Source organism: Aquila chrysaetos, chromosome 4 (genome assembly GCF_900496995.4).
Source record: "Aquila chrysaetos chrysaetos chromosome 4, bAquChr1.4, whole genome shotgun sequence".
In the NCBI taxonomy this organism is placed as follows: Eukaryota; Metazoa; Chordata; class Aves; order Accipitriformes; family Accipitridae; genus Aquila; species Aquila chrysaetos.
Window position 1 is genome coordinate 70,048,081 of NC_044007.1, and position 25,095 is coordinate 70,073,175.

The window sequence follows — 25,095 nt, forward strand, 5'->3', positions numbered from 1 at the left end:
GTACCATCCAGTGCTTCTTGCATTGTAATTATTTCCTGGGGGTAATTGCATGCTTTTTAGACTTTCTTTTGCGCTCCCATGCTCAGCGCAAAAACTGCCAGGGGGCATTGCTGAACTGTTCCCAAGGAGAACAGTAATGTCTACTAGTCACTTTGACATTATTGTTATTTATAAATCCTAAACAAAAGAAAATAAAGGACTAGATATTGCTAGCCCAAATCCATCTGCTCGGGGTACAGAGCTGGTCTTATGGTTGACAGTCCTTTTCCCGATCATGTTAGAGCTAGATTAATCATGTGCTCTGGTGTGAAAACGTGGGCTACTTACTGGTGCTATTCCACAAGTGGATGTCTTGGGTATGTATCAAAGTGGTCAAAAAACCCCGAGCATTGCTATGGGTCCCTCTTTACATGTGTCAGTTGAGAAAGTTGTCCAAAAGGAGAATTACATACTCTATACCCCCAAAGAAGTGAGGGCATGTCAGTTTTGTCCAGAACAGGATTGGGGTTCAAGGGAGGAACTTTGAATCACAATTCTTAGATGGTGCTGCTCTCTGGTGCTGAAGCTCAGTACCACCATTTCCTCCCAGCTCTCTAGGTGTAAAATAAAGGTTTTGTGAAACTCTTAATTGTTAACTCTTTCCATTATCTATTAGGAGTAATGTACTATGACAAAATAACTGTGGTGTGCCCAAATATTTATCAACATCAAAAAAAAAAAAAGATTTAAATGTCTGCCTAAAAGAAAGAAATGGAGTATAAATCGAGAACACTCAAAACCCATCTACCTTGGGGGGCTGAAAGAGATGTCCATTTTGGAAGTAATGCAAAGCATCTTACACACTCTACAGGAGTACATAATAGAGCACAGCGAGTTATGGCATCTAAGTAAGAACTAACAATATTAATTAGTAGTAACTTTTCTAAGTGTTATTTTTACATACTGAATTGAATAATTGTTTTTAGTTTCTAGAAATTACCAGTTCATTTATCTCAGTTTAATTCATACTGAATAACTCAGCTGCTTACTATTTAATAACTACCACAAATTACTTGGAGAATGATTCTTTTACTTTTCTTACAAAATTAAAACTATTAATTTAGAGTTATTTACTTGCCTTGCTAAAAGACTCCACATTTAAGAGTAATCACTACATATTAAAACCCAACAGAGTTAAACACAGACTCAGCCGCAACACTGCAAAGCTTCACCATGGTATGCATTGTGAAACTTGCATTGTAATCTTACGAGTAAGCAAGGGAAACTTCAGCTTACTTGTGTGCTAGGAGTAGAAGCTTACTTCCACATTGAGAAACCTCAATACAGCTATGTAGTGTAGCTATGGTCATTCATCTTTTTTGCTCCTTGAGGAAAGTTGGTATAAATGTTCCCTAGAGTTTCAAAATGTAGCAGAAGATTTTGTGGGGAAGAGCTGCTTTTCCTTTTAAAGAACAGTCTTTAACCATTTATGAGGAAACTCAGTTTTCAGTTCTGTTTAATCTGCAGTTTTACCCTTTTCGAGTTTTATGCAGGAAAGTGCCCTGAGTTACGTTAATTGTATCTGAAGAGTTTGTAAGTTCACCTCTGCATTCTATACAAGCTAAGCTTAGAGTGAGGTCTGTTTATGACTTTTCTGAAAATTAGTTCAACAGGGAAGTTTCAGGGCAGTTAACTTCTGCCACTGTATTTGCACGGGATCAGGGAGGGAAGGGGCTAAAAAGAAAGAACAATTAAAAAAAAAAAAATTTGAAAGCCAGGGAAACAGCAGAGAGATTTTAGAGTAGCATAGAGGGAAGCAACAGGAGAGAAATTTTGTTCCTTGTTGAGTGAGGCATCCTCCCTTCATTTATGGAGTCTGTGAAATATATATATATAGGCTTGTGGAAGCCTATCCATAAGCCTTTACTACCTGCTTGCAGCACAATGCCACCCCGAATGATGCCATACTTGATTTGGAAGCCACAGAATCTGACAGAGATGGAGCAACCCATTCTGCAGATAGGGAAAACACACTGAATTGAGTGGGACTCAAGAACGTACCCATGTACTTTGTTGAACTGGGGCCTGGATTTTCCTCCTAGCTTCAAAATAGCTAAGAACTATAGCATTCCCTTTGATTTACGGTGGGTCATAGCACACATTTCAGACCTCCTGCGCAAAACTTGCACTATTTTTTTAGCTACACCCTTTAATAAATAATGGACAAGATAGCAGAATTAGAACTGTGTAAGACTGACTGAAACAGTGAAAGAGAAACTACAGGGAAACCCAGCTACCCGTCTGACATACTGCTGTTTTAGAACAGTCCCTTCACTGCATCCAAAATGGTATTATAATTTAAAGGCTGACACATATGGAAGATGTTAGCAGTTTCCATTGCCTCGTTCCACTTGGTAGACGTACCCACTGAACCTATACAAGGTCCATTCCAAAGTAGGTGATTTGTGAAAAGGTTTCATGCTTCTGGTTCTTATAAAAACTGGTATATAACCACTGTTAGAGTTTCATTTTGGTTTTGTTTCTACAGCGTGAGCATTTTATTTTAGAGAAAATCTGATTATAGCATTACTCTTAAGAAGTCCTAACATTAGTAGGTGGAGATCTCTTGATTAAAGTCTATTTAGTCATTAGTACTATCTGCATGACAAAATGAAAGCTTATTTCTAATACAGAGTATTTACATGATCTTTATCACTTGTAACTATTACTGAAAAATGATAAATTAGGCATACACTTTCAAAATAACACCTGGAACAGAACTCCCTCTATAAACTTGTTTAACCTTTTATTTTTTAGTGACAGATTGGAATTTATTATTTTGAAAGTCTTGGAGCACCTGGTCTGTGATTTTATCAGTTATAAGAAATGCCTTGGAGGCGAGGGTGGGGGAATGGTTAGAACAAGAACTGTGATTCTTTAAAAAGTGCCTTTTATCTTAAGAACAAATTTAGTTTGAAAACTCAGAGCACTCTGGACTGCAATTCATTCTGACAAATCAGTTCTTAAGGTGTTAGTTATATTGCAGTTAAATAATCCTAACATCTCTGCTGGCTTTCTAAGTTTAACCTCTCACCCTGGGAAATCTGATTAAGAGGTAAATGTAGATGGAAAAATACACCAAGTATTTGTTGCATTTCTCTCCCCTCTGGAACAGTTGTTGGTATAATACTTCCTACACCCAAAATATGATGATGGGTGGTTAACAGTACATTTAAAATGATGTGGACAATTTAAAGCAGTCTAATACTGACTTATCCAAAATCTGCTTTTTAGGTAAATACATTATGAAGTTTGCAACTTTTCTGCTCTCAGAATCAAGCTGCACCACTTAGAGATGCAACAGAGGGATAGTTTAACTCCTTCCCTCTTTCTCTGTCACGAGCACATAATAATGTAAGTTTCAAAGAGACTTCTTTTCGCCATCAAGCATTTAAAATGTCTAAGAGCTGATTTTTCTCAGATGTGCTGCCCGGACCGTGGTTGGCCCCGATTCTGCAAGGCACTGGTTACGGTGTCTTTGTCAGTGGGGTTGCTTGTATCATCCCAGGGCCGGGGCCTAGGAAGCCTGCCTGTCTGCTAAATGAAAATGTTAACTCTTTGACTGGCTGATTAGTTGGACTTTGACAAAGCTAAGCTTGAGTGATCGTTTCCATTTGAAACTTTTTTACTGTTAAGAACTGCCTGTCTTCAAATCGGACTAAAGCTGCTATTAATGCAACTATATTTTTGTGCTAAGTTAGATATTAGGCTTGCTGCTTAGCATGTCTAATATTAGACTGGCGTGAAAGTTCAAGAATGCAAATCAGCACTAAACCCAAGGTCAGCATAAAACATTCAGATCACTCCACAAAGGAAAAAAGGGAAGAGTCGTATAATTTAAGAACACATTTCCGTGTCTACAAAAAAGCAAGTGCACAATCTGGGTAGCAAAGGAAAGATGGATTTTTGCTCTAGTGCAGATCAACTAATTTTGTTTTCTTTCCCATCTGTCCTCCATGTGAGTCTGTCCACATGAAAAATCCCGCTTGGTGAAGCCCCACAGGGATGGCATCCATATCACAGCAAATGCTGGGACCATTCATCACTTTGGTGCCTGGGATAATTTTACAATAACCTTGGCAGGCACACTTCTACGAAAGATGATTTTCAGCTGTAGGCCTGAAACCAGATTAGATCTTGTTGTTTAATCACCAGCATAGTCATATTCCCAATGCTCTTAAGTGAAGTTTCTTTGTGCTATGTATTTCTTTATTTCAGCCGTACGCTTTGGACGCATAAAGGGACTGCCTATAAACTCATCTGAGACATTCCAGTATTAATCTTGGATGGAAACAAAAGGGGTAAAATTCATGTGAGGTAATTAGTCAAATTGTAATTGAGTTGAGATTAGAGTTTGTCAAATATTTAAAGTTTCTGCCCTTCATAAAAGGGATAAAGGATGAAAAGTACGGGGTTGGGGTAATCCCAGACAGAATAGATGAGTAACAATGAAGCTTTCAAAAGAAAGTTCACATATGTCTGTATGACAGTGAGATTTATGATTATTCTGAGTTGTTCACTTCAAAGTATCTTTAAGAATGGTTATTGTAAAATAGAACAAGGCAGAGCGAATTTCACATTGTGAACAAAGAAAAATTATCACTGAAAATCATCCACAAAAGCAAAGTGGAAAAATGAGCTAAAGTCATTCAGATTTACTCCTGGTTTAAGACTAGTGGCATACTGAGATTTCGAGAAGAGGAAAGTAAAGTTAAAACAGGGGAAAGTTCTTCCTTTATGTTATTTGTCTCTACTTGGTTTCATAATAACATATTGCTACTAATGCCCCATAGTCCAGTGTTCCCTGAGGTTGCTGAAAGCCTCTGATCAGACTCTAATGAGAACCTGATTAGGGCCCATGTCAGTGCACTAGAAGCCCATTTCATGTTGGGTTTCTTTTTAAATCACAGGCTTGAAAAAAGTCTCTGCTGTTTTCAAAAGACATTGAAACACAAGTGTGAGAGATACGCCAACTAGAAACATACGTATTTTCCAAAGAATTGTTTTTGAGTACCACTCTGCAAAGTTTTCACTATGAAATCTATAACCACTAGAAACACGCTAGAAGCTTACTCCCTCTTTTTCGAAGCATTGAGGAAACCATGGCCTATTCTTGCTGAATGTAGGTTGATTTATGCAAGTGAAGACAAATGGTTCTCAGTAAGCAATCATCAAATTCAAAGTGAAACTCTAGAGCTTTGAACCCACATGACCTGAAGCAGAAACCAGTGTTCACACCAACCTTTGCAAGGCAAAATTGCTGAGTTTGGAAGAAATATCAGCCATTCATCTGAATAGTCAGGAAAAAAAATTGTTTCATGAATATCAGCAAAGCAAACTCGTTATTTTTAATTTATGAAATTTATTGCTGCATCATTTGGCACCCTCCCATCCCTTGAAATAATTACATATTGTAAAGTGTTTTGTGAGAAATAGAGTAATAGACTGATATCCATTTAGCTAGGCAACAGGAGCAAAATTTTGAAGAACGCATGTACGCTTGCATTTGCTTACAGGAATATAACAAGAAGTATGAAGGAATACAAATATTCCTTCTCGTGCACATATATGGTAACCAAACAATTACTTTCCATGCATGAATTCCATGAGAAAGTTTTTTTAAAATTAAGCATGAAACCACATCTCCAGGTACTGGAAACTCAGTGATCAGTCTGATCTGTGGAAGTAGGCTGGTCAAATAACATTGGTGTTACTTTTCAGTGGAATTAGAAATTTGCTTACAGAGAGGCCTCTGTAGGAGTATCTGTACAGATGTATGTAGGGCTCACCATCCTGATAAGGGGTAGGAAGAATTCTTGCTTCTCTAGGTCAGATGTGTTATACCACCAGGTCTTCTGTGGAAAGTCACTGTCTGCCACTTTCCTATCTCACTGTTCCTCAGATGCTCCCATTAATCCTGTTACTCCTTCCTCCATTCCAGAAGGCCCTCACCATCCTTGAAGCTGCAGAAATGGCAGCTTCCTATTTTCCTTCTTCCCACCATTCCCCAATTTCCGTTGTTGTTTCTTTCCCCTTTGTCTGGGAAAGGCATCATTCAGGATGTCAATGCAGTAACCTCTACTGAGGTGAAGAGCTCATTTGGGCTCAGAGTTTTGGTGGTTTTGGGTTTTTTTTTTACAGTTGGAAGGCTGTAATGCATGTCGTTTCACATAGCCAAAAGTTAGTCCTGTGTGAATCATTGCAGAAAAGTAAATGGATTAAAAACAGACCAACTGAGTTTAAAATAGAACAGCTAAAAGGAGTCATCATTGTGTGCAGTCATTTACAAGGGAATGCAGAGATTTCTGTTACACTCTATCCTTTGCAATGGCTTGGAAGGACTCTAGAAAAACTTTGCTAATAAAATTTCTACATGGTACAAGGACTGATGGAGCTATACATATGAAGTGCTCATACAGGGAGCAATCCAGACATTTTGGTAAACTGTGTGCTAGAAAAACCCAGACATTTTAAGGTGGCACCACAAGACTGACAGAATCCTCTTAGTGACTAAATTGAGTCACATGTAGAATCATAGAATAGAATCATAGAATCATTTAGGTTGGAAAAGACCTTTAAGATCATCGAGTCCAACCGTCAACCCAACACCACCATGCCCACTAAACCATGTCCCGAAAGTAAGGGCTCTGTAGACCCATTTCCTAACAAGTCACCCTTTCGTCCCTTCTGCCCCTCAACACCACTATACCAAAGTGTTAGCATCTTACCACTATGGTCAGCCTCAGCAGTCCAAAACCAGAAGGGTGGCATAAAACTCAAAAAATTGTAGAAAAGTAACATGTATCTCTTTAGAGCTTAAGTGTGTACGGCCAGGAGCAAGAAGGGAGAAGATGGTTCCTTCCAGCTCTGGCAACACATCAGTGTTATGCACAAGGCTATGGGATGCTGAGTGAATGAAAATGCCATTCAGTCTCCCAAGGATGCTGTTTATTTTCTCGAGAGAGGAAAGAGTGTAAAAAAGTTGGGAGAAACTCTTTCTGTTGAGATCTGTGTGACAAGAAATTTGGGGCCCCTTCCCCTGAAAAAAGATTTAGGAAAATGAAATATTTGGAATTTGAAACCAGATAAAATAAAGTCTGAAATAAGACGCACATTTTTACTAGTGATGATAATTAATTATAGGAGTTGCTTATCAAAGGATGTGCTAGATTTTCCACCACCTGAAATCTTTCAGCAAAGATTGGATATGTTAGTGATTATCTATTGTTCAGCCAGAGGTTACGGGCAGTGTTATGCAGAAAATCAGATTAGAAACTCATAATGGGCCCTTATGGCCGTAAAGGTACATGAAAGTCAATGGCACAAATTTGCAACAGTTAGTGATTTGGTTCAAGGCTGAAACTTCTAAATGCAGATTTCTGTTTTCCATTCTGAATGATGAAATGTCTAATGCGACAGGAGCCGAGTTCTGGCTGCAGTTAGATTGATGCATCTCTGCTCACTTCAGTGGAACCGCAGGATTTGATACAAGGACTTTTCAAACCTGTCTGTTTTGACAGAAGCATTATTGCCACTTAATCAAAAGCTTTTACCTTGAGAAGCTTGTTACCACAAGCATTTATTGTGAGGAGTGGGCATTTTTTTTTTTTTTTTTCTCTAGGAAAGAAAAAAAAAAAGGAAAGGAGCATTTTAAAACTATGAATGTACCTCACTGGTTTTACTATGCCAAAAACAGGAATCTGTATTAAAAGGATATAAATATCTGATTCAGTAATCAAAAATAAGTATCTGATTCCTAATAATCAAGCCCGAATTCACTGGCTAAGGATCCCGATGAGCTTTGAGAAGTGCTTTGTTTGAGAAGGAGTTAAGATACCTCGGTCTCATTCTTTCAAGTTGCTATCCACCATACTGAGCAGAATCCCACAACTTTACAGGTGGAACCACATTGCAGCTAGTGACACAGACAGATGACATATTTATTAGCTTGTCAAAGCTTCCTCTGTTTATGGAAGACTCACCCAGCTAAACAAAACAGTCTGCTTCCCATTGGCTAATTGAGCTGGCCCCTGTTGAGAGTCTCAGCAAAGTGCTTGATGAGGCATAAAATGATGATTAATTAATTTACTGCTCAGTTGATCATCAAACTGAGAGGTTTATGATTCTCACAGCGGTCAACACTCTCTCTTCAATGTGCAACAGCATGAGCAGCCTTCACTCTGGCCTGCTGCTGCCTTTGCTATGACCTGAGATATGGTAGCTTAACTCAGGGGAAATGGGGAAAAAATTAAGGGAAAAGTTTCAAAAGGGATGTACTCAGCAGCCTCTTTCAGAGAGGCTCGCGAGTGCCAGAACGCTTCTCACAAAGGGGCTTTTCATATCTCAGCATTAATAAAAGCTACTTTGCTGGACATTATTTTGGTTCAGTGGATTACATAAGAAACGCCCCCAAAAAATAACAGTTGCTTCTCTGATTACATGGCTAAAAGTCAGAATTAGAATTAAGTTATACAGAGACAGGGCTTCACAGTTGCAGGTATAGGTGTGTTAGAAGAGATCAAAATGCTAGTACAAATACTGAGTGGGGTTCTCTTTTTTTTATTCCTAGAGTTGAATTTTAGTAATTTAAAACTCCTTAAAAAAAAAAATTATGAAGATTTAACAAGAGGCATTCTATGTATGGTGGGCAACACATTTAAAAACATTACTCAAAAAGCATGTTCTTGCATTTGTATGCATTTGCAGCTTGTGTGCAGCCACCAAAACTTTTGCATATGTTTTTTGTGTGCAAACTTTTAAATATTTGCACTTATGGTAATATTCTGACTAACTTTTCTCTGAAATTTTAAAGCCATGCCCGGTGTTTATTCCCAATGTGAAGACAACTAAATTCTGCTTACTTACGGTCATTTAATTCCACAATAGTGCTAGGTGAATGAATATACATATAAGAAAGTAATTGAATCCCGCTGTCAGACAAGTGTGTTTTATACCAGTCATTTGGTCCAATTTTTCACTTGAGCTAGGTGGCAGGACATACACTTTGGCACAAGGACATGTGTATGCCAATGCATAGACATTTAGAAGTTTCTTTTCTCTCTTTTCTCTTAGACTGTACCAGACTTACCAGATGTATTGGAAGACACCAGGAATGGTCTTCTAAATATCTGCATGCCTGAGCATCTGAGCGGGAAATAAATGGTTTGTCTGTATAATGGGAAGAGAGGGTCAGTTTGCAAATTCAGCTTTTCTCCAGGTATGTATAACCCATTCTTAGATAGGGTTCTGGCTAGGAGAAACCCAGGCAGAAAATGAAGCTGTTTAATATAACTTCAGTCTTTTTCTTTGGCTCAAAAGAACAATGAGAACAATAAGCAAGTGCAAAAAGGAATTGAGTTAGTACAGTCAGTAGATCCTTTGTTTATGAACTATGTTTCTTCTTTGATTTAGCCTTTAGGAAATTTAATCTAGTTTAGAGAAACCAGGGGAAGCAGTCTCTTTTTCTCAGGAAAGTCATGCACAGAAACCAAAGTTTGTATATTTACACAGAATATGCTATAGTGCAGGAAAAGAGCTCAGGAAGAAACAGAGCAGAAAACCAATAAATTCTGATAGACCAATTGAATGACAAGAAAAAAATGGAAGGGAAACAGTGTGGAAGTTAGGATGAAATATCAACATGTTCCAAGAACTTGCACCTTCATCAAGGAATGGAAGAAGTCTCACTAAGCAATGCAAATCACTAGGTTACATGGATCTATTTAAATAACAGACATTTTCAAATGCAACTATTTATCTTCGGGAAAAGGCATACCAAAAAAAGGGCATAGAGGAGAAACAACTTTCAGAAGATTTAGGAGCAAGAATGGACAAATATTTAATGTGAACATCTGTGACATGATGTGACAGAGTGGGCTGTTGTTGACTCTCAGGTGTATAAATGGAGAGCAGTCTTTAGGTGTTGGAGGTTTTTACCTCTAAAAATGGGACTATTGACATTGCACAGGTTGTATAAAAAGGAGCTCTGAAAACAAATACCCAAATCATGTTCCAGTCAATGAGATAGATCTACTGTTACCTGATGCAAGCTTTATGCTGATATTTTCAGATTTGTTAAAGTGCTGCTGGAGACATCTTAGAAGAGTTATTACGGAATTTAGTAACTTGCCCAGGCAAGAATATAAGCAGCAGCCAAGGTAGAACGTAACTCTGGCATGGTCAGATATTGATTGTCGGATAGCTATGTTTCTTTTGGGCATCTTTTATTCTACCTTTATATTGCTGCTCTCAGTAAAGAGTAACTGCGTAACGGAAGCTCTGCAACTCTCTCTGCAGTGGACATTTTTGCATAAAAACTTGTCCATCTCTGATCTTTCTGATTTCCCCCCACTGTTCTACCTACTACCACAGTCTAAAATTCATCATTCTGTAACCATGTCTGCTTTCTCTCATACTTCTTTTTACGATCCCCTTCCGAGGGTCTGTATAAAGATACATAGTGCTTCATTTTTATAGCTTCATAAAATGTAATGGCAAAAAACCCATTAGCTAATCTGGTTGACTACCTTTGAAACATGGGCTGTAGAATTTCACCTGGTTATCCTTGCACTGAGCTGAATAATGTGTATTTGACTAAAGCGTATCTTCCAGATGGATATCTAGTTTTGATTTGAAGACATCAAAGGCCACTTCCCTGACAGTTTTGAAAACATCAAAGAGTACTGAACTTGTGGAAGATAAAAGAAAAATGAGCTAATTGCCTGGATGCTAAAGGGAAATTTACAGCAAATATTTTGGTCCTATTCTGGCTTTTAAAAATCTGGCTTACTGGAAAGACTGCAAGCCATTATTACACATGTAAGTAAAATTGGCTTTCTTTTTTTAGATCTAGGCCTCACATGGTAGACAAACTGGTCTTGGGGGGGCGGAGGGGGGGGAGAAGAAAAGAAAAATAATGTAAGATCTATCATAGTCTACCATTGGCAGTCTTTGTAAAGGACAAGCTGAAGCACAAGAAAATGATCTGGGTGACTTTGAATGCAGAATATATCAAACTCTCTTAGTTAAGTTGTAAACTGGGAAAAAATGAAAGGTGAATTGAAGAAAATGGAAGGAGGGAAGGGAAGGAAATGTAGGAGGTCCAATCATAGTTCAGCCATCTCAAAGGGATTTATATTTGCCTTTAAAGATTGCTTCCTCTTCCCTTCACACTCTGTCATAGCAAAATCAAGGTTTAAATAATCTCCTTCTGAGAAGTGTTTTTTTCTGTAACTTTACATCTTTTTTTTTTTTTTTTTTTTTTTGTATCACATGTTCTACTTTCCTACTAGTAGAAATGAATAATATTAAGAACACATTTTCTGATGGACTTAATTACTTAGTAGCATTGTAAGGCAGACATTCTGTCATGTCGAAAGATTTAAATTATAGCTAAATGAAGTCTTTGTATCTTATTTTTGGCCTCTTTTGAGAGCATTCAGTTTTGTGCTTGGGTAATCAATTAACACCTTTTTTTGTGTTCTAGGACTGAAGTGTCCCTAAGAACTAACCATCTTCAGTAGCAGCTTAAGCCATCACCTTTTAGCTGACATGGACACAGGGACCACCTCATAGCTTGGAAACATTTGATAACCACAATTTTGAGAACAGATTGAATTCACTGTTCAAAGAATTCTCAAAATTGTTGAAAGCAGAATCAAGCATATTTTAAAAAATGAAATAATGGTTCACAGAATGAAAATGCGTGGCACTTCAAACAGAATGGGAAGACTTTCCTAACAGTAGGGCTGAGAAGAGTGTAAGACAGTTTTCTTAAACACTTATCTCATAGATTGACCCTGATGAACTATCATCTACTGTAGCAGTTACAAAATAATTTAAAATGAATGAAGACTTTACTTGGTTTTGCCCCAGCACTTACGAGGTTTTATCTTCATGGAATGTGACTATTGCTCAGCAAAGAAAGATTCATGACACTCTAATAGTTCACCATAATGGTCCAGTGAGAGTTAACATTAATTACAAACATCCTTCGGCTAATCACATTCTTCTGGCAGTAGGTTCAGCCATGGACCGTGGACAGCTCCTGGAAGAACAAACTCCCTCCTGACCTTTCCCAGGCTACGTTCCTACTCCATAGCCACGTGGGCACGGCAAAACCGCAAAATTTTATCAGGTAGCTTTAACAAGTGACGGATTTGCCATTGAACATCCTCTTCGAACATACCATTTAGTGGGTTGGAAAAAATCTTCCTTATTCACTGAACTGAACTGCTTATACTTTAAGTTAACCTCTTACTAATTGGTCTGTTAAAGCTGATACTGGAAGAAGTGGCAGAGAAGTAAAAGCAGCCGAGTGCTTTTTTGCCCAGCTTGGGAAGCACTGTGTTTAAATCCACAAGGACAAAGCATGCATACAGTCAGGAAGGAAAGAGTAGGATGGATGGAATGAGGCTAGAAGGGAAATGTGTTATTACTATTATAAATAACTAAGCTTATGCAGACCTGGAAAAAAACCCTTTTGAATAGAGGTGATCCTGCATAGGACTTACCAAACAAAAATTACTTGTCATATATTCATGAAGTGACCTGCTGAATCTGGCACATTCCTTTTTCTTCCTGTAGTTGCATTGATTCAGTAAGAAATCATTACATGAAACTAAAATCAAGGCATACAAAGGGTGATGTAAAATCAAACAGAAGTGTAAAAAACTATTAATTGAAGTAGATTTTAGGTCATCAGCTGATAAGCCTACTTGCTCAAAGCATTTCTTTCTGCATGGATTTTCCCCATCTTCTTATTCACTTTCAGTAAGATTATCAGAATAGGGATGACATTGGAAGACCACTACAAGACTACTTCATCGATTTCTTTCCCTATTTTTGTTAAACAACATGAGTCCTTGGACCAGGACCCCATTTAGAAAGGTACAATGCAGCACAAAATTTTGTTTCAACAGCCATAAAAACCCGATACACTCTAGGTAAAATATAACAGTAGATCTTCCCAGCCATGAATGCAGAGCTCATTTTATATGGAAATGTTTGCTTTAACTGATGAGCACCTTGTTGTGACAGATCAAGACTGTTACCTAACAGTTAAAAAGCTTGACAGCTTTTCATTATATTGTCCTGATGATCCATTTGCAATTTCAAGCAGATTTGTTTGTTTCTCCTGTAGTTCCATGGCTAGTTAGCTACTTGGCTCCTACGCTTTTTTATTTTTCCTTTTTTTTCTTTTTTTTTTTTTTTTTGGTAGGATGACAGTCCAGTTTCCCAGGCAGAAAATCACAAATCTTTGTTTTTTTATACAAACACATTGTTGTTGTCAGTGTTTGAATACACTAAGATGCGTTTATTGTCAGCAACAGAAGAAAGCATCAAAAAAATATATATCTAATTATGTTTAGTTTCAGGAAACCAGGAAGTTTCCTCACACAACCAGAATAAGAATTAGATATGTGTAGCTCTGAAAAAACCACCTCTATTTTCTAAAATCAGATTAAAAACCTTTCATTTTGAAGATAAGTTAGTTCCTCGTACCTTAACATGCCCTCAAGCTTAAATTTTGCTGTGGATTTTTGTTTTTCTTTGTTTCACACTTTCTCCATTTGTTTTAGCCACAATTAAAGCTAAAACTAATGCAATTTTGATAAAGTTATTGTCTTTGGGAAGTGTCTTGGGTGGCATTTACCAAAACCAGACATCTATATTTGTCATGTTGTAAATTACTATAAACTTTAAAACAATTGCTGTGAATTCAATTAGATACTGGGTTAGTTTGCTCAGTTTCTTAGAAAAGAAGACACAGAAACTATGAATCAAAGTTAAAAGATCAAAGTATTACATTTAAGCTTAACACTTGCGTGTAATACTTTTTTCCACCATAAATGCTTACACACTGTCATTTGGCTTTTCTATGATCCATTGAAATAGAAAAAAAAGCCTGAATGATCTTGATTAAAATAAATCAGGTACAAATTTTTTTCTCAGCTTCAAATTCATTTTTATCTGCATATACTTTGAGCAAACAATCACCATAAGTTTCAGGAGAGTGAGTAGGGATTGAGAGTTAGAACTGCATGGAGCAGAGCTTGTCTATGCTCTGCTATCAAAGGCCCTGATACTTTTATAAAAATAAGTCTTAAAAGGCCTATCAAAGCCAATGAAACAAGAAAACAAATAACACTGTAAATTGAAAAGAATAAGTGTAGGGTTTAATGAACACTTATTGACCAATAACCTGCAACTAATGTAACTATAGATTTTTACTTTGGCTATTCATAGCTCTAAAAGGCAGTCATTTGAAGCTGTACAGACAATAGGGTGAAGTGATGGTTAACAGAAATGCATTTTATTAAAAGCGGAATTAAATAAGAGTAAACTGGAAGTAGATGGAAAAGACTGCTTAGTTTAATATACACTTGGCTGTTCGTATTGTTCAGTCTTGATGGTCCTTTAGCATGCAACATGGCGAGGTGAAAATCTGTGGGGTTTTTTTTGCCATTGCCAGCATTTCTACCAGAAACTGCAATTTTAACTTGATACTTCTTACAAATAACCTGTAAGCTAGCAATGCCTTTTAATGAGTAAGCAGCTGACCTTCTAAAGCCATACAATAACAAGGATTGTACATTGCAAGGTGTACACTCTTTATGTGGGTCTAATTTGGACAATCTGTGTTTACACTGGGTGCTATCTCACCATGGATAGCACACTTTTTGTTTTAAATAAGAGGTATGTGGAACTCATAGTTTCCTGTCATTTATATCAGAATATAAAGAAATCTTCAGTAGCTTAATTTCTGCCAGAATTAAGGGGAGCTTAGAATCTCAAGATGTAGCCGTAGGAAAGATGTATTAGGCCACATAATCCAAGCATGGCTTTTCTAAGATTATGTAAACCACTGATCACAAACACAAGACATACTACACATTTACCAGATCAAATTGCATTGTTTTTAACTGTTAAGGTAGTAAACTTGATTCAGATGCTGTAGAGCTGAATAATTCTCCATTAATAATTTGTAATCTCATTTAGATGTGCAAGACATGAAGAAAACCAGGCATCATATGTGTTACCAGGTATCTCAGTATCACATGTGGTATAAGAAAATAAATACCTGGAGACAGCAATGCAATAGTACTCTGATGATGGAGCCACATGTTGAAACAACTGGTATTTTTAATGCACTTTAACTTATTTCAGCGAACTTTAAGTAAAATGCTCATTTCTCAGAAATAAAAGCCAAAAGCTGAAGAAACAGTTGTCATACAATCAGCTATTTAAATTAGTAACAAATAGTGTTTGGGAGTGAGGCCCAGATCCAGAAAAAGAATTTTGTCCCCAAAGCAAGTCTGGCCAATGAATGGAATACACAGCCTTGAGTAACACTTTGGGGATTTCACCCTACTGAAAGAGAGGCCTTTTTTTTCCTCTTATTTATTTCCTGTGCACATTATTGCTGCGTGGAGTGTCTGTGTGAGCCTGCTAGGTGTATGTGGCTGACACAGGAACCATCCCTGGGCCTACAGGGCTCTCGTATACTTGGAAGGGAATAGTCTGGAGGGTGTTTTCCCCCTGAACTTGCAAAACTGTAGTATGGAAAGCAGCTTGGGTTTCTCAGATCGTATAAAGTTTGTCTTTGCTATGTGAAAGAGGAGTTAGGCATCTCTAATGAATTCAACAAAGCAGGAATGCAAGCATGTGTTGAATATGTAGAGGCAGAGTGCCTCAGCCTGCCAACGGGAAAGTCAAGTTATAACTTATCAGCAGCAGAACAATGGATTTGGGCACCTTATTTTGGACTCCTGGGACTTGTGGTTTGGAACTTGCTCTCTTGATGAATAAATAAATCCTTCTCACTCCTCACTAACACTGAAACAAAAAAAAAGGTATTGGACAGGCAAAGCCCTGCTCTGCATTCTCTTGTTATTAGCGTTACTCTAAGGATTCAGAGATAACTATTAATGTGTGTTCACATAGCACAGCAGGCTATAGCAAAGAGCACTTTTTCACACCAATCATCGCGTCCTCTCGAGGATATTTAAAAATATTAGAAGACTTAGGATTTGGGTGCACCATCGTTCTGACGGCAAGATTTGTAGTTGTGACATCACTTTGGAGTAGGCAATGAATACCTGAACCACATCTGCTCAGGGGAGGTGCTCGGAGAATCACAGCAGAAGCCAGAATTCCTGGGGCATGTCGCCACTGCAGCTGTGTTAGAAGAGACGATCACCAGTTTATCTACCCCTACTATAGCTGCAGTAGCTTGTTTGCATTTTCTGAGGGTGAAGAATGAGGCAGGATTCCAGAAGCACTTAAAGAGGTTGCCTCCCAGTACCCACTTACACTATGAAGGAGGAAAGGAGAAGTGCTTCTGAAATTCCCATGAGGCACTTGTCTGCTCTTTGGCATTTTATCCATGGAAACCAGAAATGTGTAAAGAAACTGTTTCCAAACTGCGGTAAATAATTCCATTTTTTAAAATACACCAATGTTTTAATAAAATTATTATTTGTCTTTTTTCCCCAGCACATACAATAGAGCGCAGCTTAGCTAACAAAACAATGCAGTAATGCTATATTTGTGCATTTTTAATTCAGTACTGGTTTTCATCTAAAAGTTGCTTAGTATAAATCCTGGGGGGGAGGGAGAAGAAGAAACAATCATTTAATCACTAAAAAATGGGCCATTCTTCATCCTTAATACAATAATGCAAAAATTAAGAATCAAAATATATTTTAAGCTATATAATCACATGAACAAAAATTAATTGACATAGTTAACCAAAGAAATGTTACATTTTGTATGAAGGCTATATTTGTTGAAGAAACAGCATGTTTTGAAGGACAAATCATCAAACGAGAATGCATCTTTCTTTGGGAAAAAAAAAAAGAAAAGAAAGAAAATCGAGTAACACAAACCAAGAGGGAATTCAGTTTAAATCATGTTCTATGCATTCTGATTCAAAGTATTATGAAAGTTGGCAATCTCTTTCATTAAGTCTATCCATTTTCACTACCTGCTGTTTTAGGTACAGTTCCCCTAAAAACCGGGAAGGCAGAGCCCTACCCAGATCGTTCCTCCTTGTAACGCAGTCGGCCACAGGGAACGGGGCAGGCACTACAAATCAAAGGACTGGCATGACAAGTACACCGCTCTTTGTCCTGAGGGCAACGCAGGACATCTGCAGGACTTCGGAGCGTTGAGTCCCATTTAACCACCCCTGGGGCTGGCTAACTTCAAGCTCCAGGGTGTAGTATAATTCAAGATTCATTGGATCAGGAATGAGATCTCAGGTGTCCTCTTTCCAGATAAGTGTTTTGTCCAGTAGGTTAGTCATTCATTTTTATCCTCCAGCCCAGCTAATGGTGATTTGTCTCTGCCAACATAACTTCCACTAGCATGACAACAGAACATTTACCCCAGCAAACCCTATAAGTGAATAATTATGGATTTCACTGGAGAAACCTGTATTGTGAGCTGAAAAGTGCTTGGGCAGAGCCTGGCAGTAAAAACATACCAATGAGCTGACTGTTGTTGTCCTGTTGCATAGCAGGAGATGACTGCCACTTCTACACCCGTAAAACCTTGTGTGAATGAGTTCTTTTATATGCCTAAGAGTATAAGAAGATTCTGGGAAGCGATTTCTGGTATATTACACCCAAGAGAAGGGTGGGTTATCCCTCAGTTATTTATAGTCCAACGTCCTGCATTACAGGTTCTCTATTCAGTATCCAGCATAACCGACTTCTGATGCAGGGGAAGGTGGAAAGAAATTTCCATGAATAACTCTCCTCCTCAAAAACTAAATTCTATTAAGGAGAGAAATAGTTTCCCGGCCCCACAGGTAAAGCAGAGAAAAGCCATTATAAATCTACTCAGGCCCTGAGACTGATCTTGTCCCCAAAGCATATCCTGCATTCTTCTTTCCAAACATGTTCAGCTGTAATTTGGCCAACTGCTCCAGACTCCTCTCTTGCCTTGGTGTCTGTAAGTAGCTGGTTTTAGCAGCTCCTCAGATAACATGCTAGCACTTGGGATCTTGTTCTTAGGCACCTATTTCTCCATCTTTAACCAGATCAGGAATTTAGGGAGCTGGATTTCACAAGCCTGCCCGGCAGCTAGATATTGGGCATCCCTGGTGTCATGATACATAGACTCCTTATCATTCTAGCCCAATGTGACCCTCAGAGCAATTCCCAAGGTGGTGGAGCTTGGAATAGCTCCCCTCAGAGCCACATCCAGTAGACATAACTAACTGCTAAAGCAGAAAGCTGGGGGAAATGTAATAGCCTTTTAATGAAATAGTCTTTTTTATGCACATACTGCTTTCTTGGGGTGTTTTCCTGTAGTGTAATCTTATTTGACAGTAATCCTTACACTGACAAAAAGAGCTTTCGAGAAAAAGAAAGAACAAACAACTTTTAAAATTGAATAGGGGAAGATATAAACGCCACAGGGAAATTAAAACTCAAGGTGAGCTTCAAGGCGCTAGGAGGTGGAGGGAAGGGAGGCAGAGAGCAACGGCAGTGATAGAAGAAGGGAAACCAAAAGGAATCACAGGGCACAGACTTCCACACAAGCTTCTCCATGAGGATCTGCAAAGCAGGTGTCAGCCTGTCCCCTCCGCAGCAATATAAAACCATGAGTGCTTTTCTATAGCTTGCCCTTTAAATGTTCAAAAGGGTAAAAATCTGACATCTTGACGCCATTTCTATATGTGCAGATGATGGTAGTGCATGAAAAGTAGGTTTTACTAGGATTTTAAGCCGGTATTAGTACTAGTATTTTAAACATTAAACTGTGGTTTGTAAAGGTTTAACTTCATTTTAACATAAACAGTGGAGTTATGCGTGCCTATGAATATACAACTGTTCTGTTTTGTCCATCTGGTCACAAAGGAGTCAGTCCAACACCATCCTCCCTTGGGCAAAACTTCCACAAGACATTTATTCACAATAATTCATAGATAATTTTACAATACTGTTACCCAACATGTGCATTTATTATTCAGAATAATAAAAAGAGCAATGAAATGTATTCAAGATAAAGTTTATTGTAATTCTTAAAATGCTGAGGGACTGTTTCATTTCTAAAAATTCCTCTCATGCCTTTATTGCTTAATAACTGCAGCCAAAAATTGATTTCCACCACAGACTGGTGTTGCCAAAGCACCGTTGTACCATAAACCCTAAAACCTTTCGTACCATTAAGAGTATGCCTCTCTTAGAAATGTATATGAAAAAAAAAAAAATTAGCTTTGCAGTGTACTCCAGAGATCTATAAAGACCATAATACAAAGCTATGGTAATACATAATGAAGCAAATCTGCAGATCAGGAAGGCTATTCATGGAGAACACCCTAGTAATGCTTCTTTGTCTTGTTTTCCGAAGAGAATTCTACCATAAATGCCTTCAAAGAACAAATCTAATGAAATGTAACGTACAGAGAGAGGCACTTAGATAGCCCAAACCAAGCCACTTAGAACTTCATAGGTCAGCTCTGTCTTAAATTCCACCAGGGAATTAAGCAACAACTAGTACAGATTTCTGCACTATACTCACTGTCTGCATCTTCTTTTCAGAAAGAGAGAGCAGCAATTTCATCACGTTGAATATTATTAAGGTGCAACCTTATAAAAAAATGCAATCAAAATAGGGATATTGATCACAGGTTTCTCCAAAACAAGCTTTACTCATGGTCCCAACTGAGGAAGATTAATTTCTACACCAGTGACTCTTCTGCTCCTCTGATGTCACAGTCTGACAATCAATATTTTACTCTTCTGAAGGGCTAGGAAGATTTCATTTTTAAAGCAGAGATGAAGTATCTTTCTGATGTGTAAATATTTGTAGTGATTTTGGGGTATAATTTGACTTTTTAAAATCATTTTCAAAAAAAATCTTGTGTGTATACATATATGTGTGTGTCTATGAATATATTTCAAGTTTAAAAGGATAGAAGAAGAATAAGATGTATTCTATTTTATAAACAAAACCCACCTTTTGGTACAAGCTAGGCTAACATAATGTTCTCTGTATCGTGTGTTCTGTGTGAGTATTCTGTACATTTATTACTTATCTATTATTTATTATTATTTTTGAAATCTGTGTTTTTTCCTCACTCCCTTAAAAATGAAAGCGTTTTTTTAACTGAGGATGATATGGAAAAAAAATTGGCCTTGCTTGTGATACCAGGATTATCCATAAGAACTGAGCTTAGCCTTTTTTCCATATGTGAATTCTGCTTAAATTAAGGAAGTGACACCTCCCTAACAACGGAGGTTCAGACTCTATTTTCTGTAGATACCCACCAGAGGGAGACAAAGAGACTTACTGTAAGAACTGACCGGCACAACTCACGGACAGCAAAAATGCAGAGCGGGTGAAAAATTTCTCAAACGTTTAAATAGTCATACAAGCATTAATGTGCAAAGCACCCTACATCTATTGGAATTATTATTTTTCTACACACTTTAAACACATTACAAAACATTATATATCCTTTACGTACAAATATTTACACTTATGCCTGTGTACAGCTACATGGGTATATACATACGAAAGTATAGCTCTTGACATATACGTTTGCCTCCTGCAAACACTTCAGAAAGTAAGGTAACTAGCAAGAGTGTTTAGTAAATCAGAAAACCCACATGAGTACTGCTGAAAATGGAGACGGGGTTCTTAACTGCAGTTATGCAGCTTGACAGTCTGATTCTAACTTTTACGTATGCACAATTAACTAACAGCAGGATCATCCCATCCTTCAGCCAGTCTGGTCAGCTGCCCAGAGATGCTAAATCAGAGGGGTGGTGTGCCGGGAGCACTTTCCAACACAGTTTCTGTTTCATTGGTTGTTAGCTACTCGCATACAAGGCAGAGGATAACCAGCGTTGGTTTTTCTCAGTAAGGATCAAAACAGCTTGGGACAGGGCTGGGTAACCATTCTGGCACATTGGGATGGTTTTCTGTCAGATATTCAACGTTGACAAAAACCAAGTTTCATATCAATGAACAACAGGCCTAAGTAATAATCAGAAAAGACAAGGAAATGGGTGGAATGCTAGAAAAGGATTATTGTTGCTTGGGACTGGAAATCTAATGCAGAAAGCAGCCTCAGGATGCATCACAAAAGCTAATATAGACACTGTCTGAGGTTTTACGTGGCAGGACAAAAATCGTGACACAGTATTTGCAGCAAAACTGAGCAGAATTCGGTTTTTCTAATAACTAATCCTGGAAATTAGTCACAAGGTTATCCTTGTCATTTTGTTTTAGAGGTCTATTAAAATATGTTGAGCTGATTACTTGGGTAGACATTGGTTCTTATTAAGTGACTGAAAATGCCAAGTCAAAGAGAAGTAGACTGACCCATTTGTGAATTATGATGAGGCTGACATCCAAAAGACTTTGGAAAGGAATAATTATGAAACGTCTGTCATTTCATCATAACAGTCTGTCTTCAATCAAAGCATGTTGTAAATAGAAGTGTTCAGAAATTATCAAAGGAAACAAAGTTTTGTCAAAAAATGCTACTTCATCCAGTCTGAAGTCTTTCATTTAAAACATCTTGGGTTCAATGAGGTTTTAGCAAACTCAAGGCAGAGTTCAAAGAGAACCCTGCCTGGATTCCTGCAGAGTCTGCCTGGGCTACGGACATTGGAAACAGTCACTACAGGTCAGATCAAAACTAAATTAAAAAGAAACTTCCAGTGAACTTGGAAACCCAGTTTTGGGCCAGCTTTGCTTATGAGGTATTTTTACTGCTATTTAAAAAAGAAAACTTTGTATCTAGCAGCTACAGCTCAGGAGGGTGTTTTTTTATAGAATAGATTTTTATCTTCAAGAAGAGCCACATAAACTATTTAAAGTTAGAAGAATGTGATTAAAAAAGCACATTGTTCTTCCGCTATAATCTCTAAAGAGGGTCTGAAATTGAAAAAAAATTAGCCTACAATTGGCTTTCTAGGAATATATGCATTATATAGATACATATATCTTTCTCTCTATATATAAATTTCGTAGGGATACAGATGCCTCACAGCACTTCATTCGCTATATTTGGTGACTTTTGAAAACAAATTACAGACATAGTGTTCATTACCAAAATGTAAAGTGAAAAAATAAATTCACGCACACCTAAAATATGAGTAAAGTAATTTTACTTAAATATGTTCAGGGTCAGTGTCTATTCAAGAGATAATTTTGCATATCTCAGTTCATTTAGAATGATTTCAGGTATCTCTTGCTACCATTAATAAAGTGGTTTAAAGTTGTAATATATATGGACTATGTATATAACATACATAAATATGCATATTTAAGTATCCAAATTACTAGGGAGATTTTCAGAAATACAGAGCACTTGGTGGTGATAATATTAAAATACGTAGAGAATACCATTCCAAATATTTTGGGTTTTTTTCACCAAAGTAACTAGCAAACATAACAAGCAAAAAATATTTACATATCTTGTTTGTATGTTTCCTGCCTCAGATCATGATGGCATAGCACATACGTGCTAGCACGTGAAGAGAGACAGTAGACCAACTGAAGGGTACGCACCCCGCGCGGCAAATGTTTTAGCATTATCATCTTCTGCAAGATATTTAACACAACACTGTCTTTAAAGCTCATAAAAGTTTTCAAATAATTTCTGAAATCCAGAATTGTTTCTGAGCCCTTCTGTCTGTACTAAAAATAAGAAAACTGGTGTGTTTCTTATCAACTTATTTGAAAGAAGAATCCTATTGAAAACTAAACTCATTTCAGTTACATGCTGAAGTGATTGTGCTAAAGGGTCTTACTGTATAAATGGAGCACACAAGCCAAAAACAATACAAACGTTTAGCTGCTGGCTTTAGCCAGTCTCTTTCAGTGCAAATCATAATTGCTTTAGGACTTTCTGAATCCACTTTTGAATTCAAAGCTTCAGACAAATAATTGGATTTCCTGAAAACATGCTGAGCTATGTTGCTCTCCCTGTCTTGCTTTATGTCCTCAGGGCTCCAGTCTCTGCTTTATATCAAGCTGCACCTAGTAGGCTAATTGGAGGGATGGGTAGATCACTCTGCATTAACATGTCCATCTGTATTAAATAAAATCTCCTCAACAGTCTTTATCATCTTCAACAGAATTATCACTTCAGAGTTGAAGAAACAGGAAATCAAGTAAAAATGGCTGTGTAATTTACCAATGGCTCGGGTGCCTTAGCCCTGTAGACCTATGATCCAAGCCAATTATATTCTAGCTGACTTATTTTTACAGTACTTTGACATTGTATACTCACTTCATGTGTCTCACTGACTGCAGGGCAGCTCTAAATATGCTCTGGGCTATCTGCCTAGACATTTCTTGCTCTAGGTAAAGTACAGTTGAAATACCATTTGAGTTTGATCTGCAAGGCTTGTAAATATGTAATATCAAAGATTAAGCCCTTCAGTTTCCCAGTATTGTGACAGGTGTACAAAAGATATCATATTAACAAATGAGGTGTTGCTTTTTTATTGTTGTTATTTAACATTAATAGCATGTAATAAGCTGGTGACCTTTTTTTTCCCCACATGTGTAGAAAAGGAATAATCAAGCTAGAGTGGCTGCTGAGACAAAAACCCGTCCATTGCCTGTGAAATCTCTGGGGTCAGGTTTGCACTAAGAGATCTCCTGGCATAGCTGTGTTTGTTCAGAGTCTGAAAAATTCACACCTTCTTGCTGACCTTACTGTGTTGGAAAATACTAAAACCCAGCACTGTGAGGATACAATATCGCTCTAAGGGAGGTTTGGATGGCTTCACTTAAGACATTCAAGGAAATGGCATAACAACCTTGACAGAAATTCTCTTCTTGTGTCTCAGCACCAATTTGATGGTACTTTTCACCCCTTTGCACGCTACTTGCATTCTCCTTTGCTACTGCTACCACCTTTACCTCTTTTCTCTCTTTGCTGTCCCAAGCATAGCAGAAGATGGAGACACCTGTCTAGTCTTCACAGTAAGCAACTATCTTCTGCAATCTCTGTCTGTTCGCTTGATGGGGTTTGACTTACAATTCTGATTCTTTGAGGACTTTTTTTTTTAATGAGGTTTTTTTTTAATGGTTGCTGTGTTCTTGGATTCTATTATTTTGTACTTACCGACAGCAGAAGCCGTTCTGGGTAGCTGAAGTAAAGAGGTTGCTAATACTGTAAAGAAGCATGCATTAAAATATTACTGTGCAGAAGCATACCTACCTGACCATCTTTTCCATTTTATTGCTCTTCTGGTTTGGGTCTGCATGAGTTTAAGATTGTTTTTGTTTCTTACGGTTTGTACCTTTACATGATATATCAAAAGAGCCGTACTGGATAAGACCAGAGGATTAGTGCCAGAATCCTGTCTTCTGGCAATGGCCAGGAGGGGGAGAAGGGGTATTGCCACCTGCTTCCTATGAGACAGCAGACATCAGCAAACCACCAGTCACTTCAGGGTTTACCCTCTGCTCTCGGGCAAATCTGAAGAGATTTATCAGCCTAGTCCCAGTACTGACCCTTTTGAACTCCACAAATTACTTCTCTCCATGTTGAAAACTGACCATATATTCCTACTTTCTGTCATGTCTCTTAGCCAGTTTTTACCTGTGGGAAGACTTTCTTTATTCTGCTAAGCCTACTCAGTTTCCTTCACATCTTGCCTGATTCAGGGCTTCCTCCTCTGAGAGCAGATCCTCAGCAAGCTTGTTTTCTTTTGGCACTGTGGAGGATCCTCGCTCTTGGTTTGGCACAGCTGGGGTATTGTTACAGCCTCTGCCAATTATGGATGGATCTTATTACTGAGGTTAAGTTCTAACCCACCCATCCCCACCATCATTTGAAGATGTGTAATAGTTTTGACAAACCTTAATGGCCATTCCAGATGCCCATTTATTGTGGAGTGACCCACAAACTATCACATCACAGACGGTCACAAAAACATACCCACCATCTGTGGTGATGTTTGAGTTTTCTGTGCAACTCTTGACATATAAACCAGGAATTCAGTTATGTCTGGTAATAGAAAAGTTGGCCAAAGCTGGAATTAAATCTGAATATTAAATAGAATATAGCATCTT